Below are 4310 nucleotides of genomic sequence, written 5' to 3'. Positions count from 1 at the left end.
ACTTTCGGTGTGCTTCAGTCAAGGTCTATTTGAATTCATGAATATTTAAAACCAGTACTATAATCATATTTATTGTTTTTCATATTCATTCCAAAAGACAAAATTAATAGAAAAATGCTTCTTGGTTGAAATATTAATTAACTTTATCTCTTTGGATAAAAACACGATTATATCGATTGGAGATACTTACCTTTGCACTAAAATTTCCATATCTCTGTAGCTGTCAACACCTGTGAGTTAGTTGTGGAGTAGTATGTTGGAACTCGGAGCACTATGGCATGAACAGCTGGACTGTGATGTCGTTAGGTTTTTGCTGTAAGTTAAAGTTTCTGTTACAGTGGAGTTCAGTATGAGCAATTTTGTGGTAATACTCACGAAATGAAAAAATGAAATCAATGATGAAGAAACAGGTAAAAGCAATGTTCAGATTTAAAAGTTAAGCCCAATCATACCTGCTACACATAATGGTTATTGTTTTCACCGAGCAATAATCCCGTGCGAGCCAGAAATTCATCAAGGAACAGCAAGAAGCAGGCAGTGAGCGTCTTTCAAAATGGTTCAAATGGCTCTGAGCACTATGGGACTCAACTGCTGAGGTCATTAGTCCCCTAGAACTTAGAACTAGTTAAACCTAACTAACCTAAGGACATCACAAACATCCATGCCCGAGGCAGGATTCGAACCTGCGACCGTAGCGGTCTTGCGGTTCCAGACTGCAGCGCCTTTAACCGCACGGCCACTTCGGCCGGCCGAGCGTCTTTCTTTCTCGCCTAATTACTAGCTGCGCATACTTAGTAATGGAAGCTAAAAAGTGCACTTACTATGAACTTTTTTTTTTTGTCTGGTTGTTCCTACATCTACATCTAAATCTACATCTGCATGGATACTCTGCAAATCACATTTAAGTGCCTGGCAGAGGGTTCATCGAACCACCTTCACAATAATTCTCTTTAATTCCAATCTCGTACAGCGGGCGGAAAAAACGAATACGTATATCTTTCCGTGCGAGCTCTGATTTCCTCATTTTATTATGATGATCGTTTCTCCATATGTAGGTCGGCGTAAACGAAATGTTTTCGCATTCGGAGGAGAAAGTTAATGATTGAAATTTCGTGAGAAGATCCCGCTGCAAAACAACGCCTTTGTTTTAATGATGTCAACTCCAGATCCCAAATCTTTTCAGTAATACTCTCTCCCCTATTTCGCGATAATACAAAACGTGCTGCCCTTCTCTGAACTTTTTCGATCTACTCGGTCAATCCTATATGGTAAGTATCCCTCACCGCGCAGCAGTATCCTAAAAAGGTCGGACAAGCGTAGTGTAGACAGTCTCTTTACCATTTTCTAAGTGTTCTGCCAACAACACGCAGTCTTTGGTTAGTCTTCCCCACAACATTTTCTAGGCGATCCTTCCATTTTAAGTTGTTCGTGATCGTAATTCCTCGGTATTTAGTTGAATTTACGGCCTTTAGATTTGAATGACTTATCGTGTAAACAAAATTTAACGGATTCCTTATAGTACTCATGTGGATGACCTCACGTTTTTCTTTATTTAGTGTCAATCGTCAATTTTTACACCATACAGAAGTCTTTTCTAAATCTTTTTCTAATTTGTTTTGTTCTTCTGATGACTTTATGGCCGATAAACGACAGCGGTATCTGCAAACAACGTAACGCGGCTGCTCCAATTGTCTCCTAAATCATTTATATAGATAAGGAACAGCAAAGGGCCTATTACACTACCTTGGGGAACGCCAAAAATCACTTCCGTTTAACTCGATGACTTTCCGTCAGTTACTAAGAACTGTGACCTGTCTGACAGAAAATGACGAATCCAGTCACATACCTGAGACGATATTTCATAAGCACGCAATTTCACTACAAGCCGCTTGTGTGGTACAGTGTCAAAAGACTTCTTGAAATCTAGAAATACGGAATCAATTTGAAATCCCTTGTCAGTAGCACTCAACACTTCGTGTGAGTAAGGAACTAGTTGTGTTTCACAAGAGCAATGTTTTCTAAATCCGTGTTGTCTGTGCGTCAATAGATCGTTCTCTTTGAGATAATTCATAATGTTCGAACATCATATATGCTCCAAGATCTTGCTGCATATCGACGTTAATGATGTGTGACTGCAGTTTAGTGGGTTAATCCTACTACCTGTCTTGAATATTGATGTGACCTGCGCAACTTTCCAGTCTTTGGGTACGGACCTTTCGTCGAGCGAACGATTGTATATGATTGTTAAGTCTGGAGCTATTCTATCAGTGTACTCTGAAAGGAACCTAACTGGTGTACAGCGTGGACCAGAAGACTTTCTTTTGTTAGATATTGGAAAGGAGGGCCGCTTCAGTTGTCACAATTTGGTATAACCTCAGCTTTCTTTTTGGCCGGATGAACACTGAATCTGGTGACAAGATGTTCCACTGTCGCACGAGGAACGGACTTAGCGCCCGTCAAATCTCCACGATGTACATATAGCAAGGTAAGAAAACGAACTGTTCGTATTTTTCATTAAATAACTACTTGACAATATCCAGGATGAGATTTTCACTCTGCAGCGGAGTGTACGCTGATATGAAACTTCCTGGCAGATTAAAACTGTGTGCCCGACCGAGACTCGAACTCGGGACCTTTGCCTTTCGCGGGCAAGTGCTCTACCATCTGAGCTACCGAAGCACGACTCACGCCCGGTCCTCACAGCTTTACTTCTGCCAGTATCTCGTCTCCTACCTTCCAAACTTTACAGAAGCTCTCCTGCGAACCATGCAGAACTAGCACTCCTGAAAGAAAGGATATTGCGGAGACATGGCTTAGCCACAGCCTGGGGGATGTTTCCAGAATGAGATTTTCACTCTGCAGCGGAGTGTACGCTGATATGAAACTTCCTGGCAGATTAAAACTGTGTGCCCGACCGAGACTCGAACTCGGGACCTTTGCCTTTCGCGGGCAAGTGCTCTACCATATGAGCTACCGAAGCACGACTCACGCCCGGTCCTCACAGCTTTACTTCTGCCAGTATCTCGTCTCCTACCTTCCTAACTTTACAGAAGCTCTCCTGCGAACCATGCAGAACTAGCACTCCTGAAAGAAAGGATATTGCGGAGACATGGCTTAGCCACAGCCTGCGGGATGTTTCAAGAATGACATTTTCACTCTGCAGCGGAGTGTACGCTGATATGAAACTTCCTGGCAGATTAAAACTGTGTGCCCGACCGAGACTCGAACTCGGGACCTTTGCCTTTCACGGGCAAGTGCTCTACCATCTGAGCTACCGAAGCACGACTCACGCCCGGTCCTCACAGCTTTACTTCTGCCAGTATCTCGTCTCCTACCTTCCAAACTTTACAGAAGCTCTCCTGCGAACCATGCAGAACTAGCACTCCTGAAAGAAAGGATATTGCGGAGACATGGCTTAGCCACAGCCTGGGGGATGTTTCTAGAATGATGTTTCCAGATTTAATCTGCCAGGAAGTTTCATATCAGCGTACACTCCGCTGCAGAGTGAAAATCTCATTCTGGAAACATCCCCCAGGCTGTGGCTAAGCCATGTCTCCGCAGTATCCTTTCTTTCAGGAGTGCTAGTTCTGCATGGTTCGCAGGAGAGCTTCTGTAAAGTTTGGAAGGTAGGAGACGAGATACTGGCAGAAGTAAAGCTGTGAGGACCGGGCGTGAGTCGTGCTTCGGTAGCTCAGAAGGTAGAGCACTTGCCCGTGAAAGGCAAAGGTCCCGAGTTCGAGTCTCGGTCGGTGCACACAGTTTTAATCTGCCAGGAAGTTTCATATCAGCGGACACTCCGCTGCAGAGTGAAAATCTCATTCTGGAAACATCCCCCAGGCTGTGGCTAAGCCATGTCTCCGCAATATCCTTTCTTTCAGGAGTGCTAGTTCTGCATGGTTCGCAGGAGAGCTTCTGTAAAGTTTGGAATGTAGGAGACGAGATACTGGCAGAAGTAAAGCTGTGAGGACCGGGCGTGAGTCGTGCTTCGGTAGCTCAGATGGTAGAGCACTTGCCCGCGAAAGGCAAAGGTCCCGAGTTCGAGTCTCGGTCGGTGCACACAGTTTTAATCTGCCAGGAAGTTTCATATCAGCGTACACTCCGCTGCAGAGTGAAAATCTCATTCTGGAAACATCCCCCAGGCTGTGGCTAAGCCATGTCTCCGCAATATCCTTTCTTTCAGGAGTGCTAGTTCTGCATGGTTCGCAGGAGAGCTTCTGTAAAGTTTGGAAGGTAGGAGACGAGATACTGGCAGAAGTAAAGCTGTGAGGACTGGGCGTGAGTCGTGCTTCGGTAGCTCAGATGGTAGAGCA

General features: G+C 44.5%; 1 non-coding gene across 1 annotated transcript; it reads left to right on the top strand.

Annotated features, from left to right (window-relative positions):
- The first annotated feature begins 3982 nt into the window (after positions 1–3982).
- On the top strand, positions 3983–4056 carry Trnas-cga. Its single transcript has one exon. It is a non-coding gene; the product is annotated as a tRNA-Ser (tRNA).
- The last annotated feature ends 254 nt before the right edge of the window (positions 4057–4310 follow it).

Source organism: Schistocerca piceifrons, chromosome 1, assembly GCF_021461385.2.
Source record: "Schistocerca piceifrons isolate TAMUIC-IGC-003096 chromosome 1, iqSchPice1.1, whole genome shotgun sequence".
Taxonomy (NCBI): domain Eukaryota; kingdom Metazoa; phylum Arthropoda; class Insecta; order Orthoptera; family Acrididae; genus Schistocerca; species Schistocerca piceifrons.
This window is presented reverse-complemented; position numbering and strand designations above follow the sequence as displayed.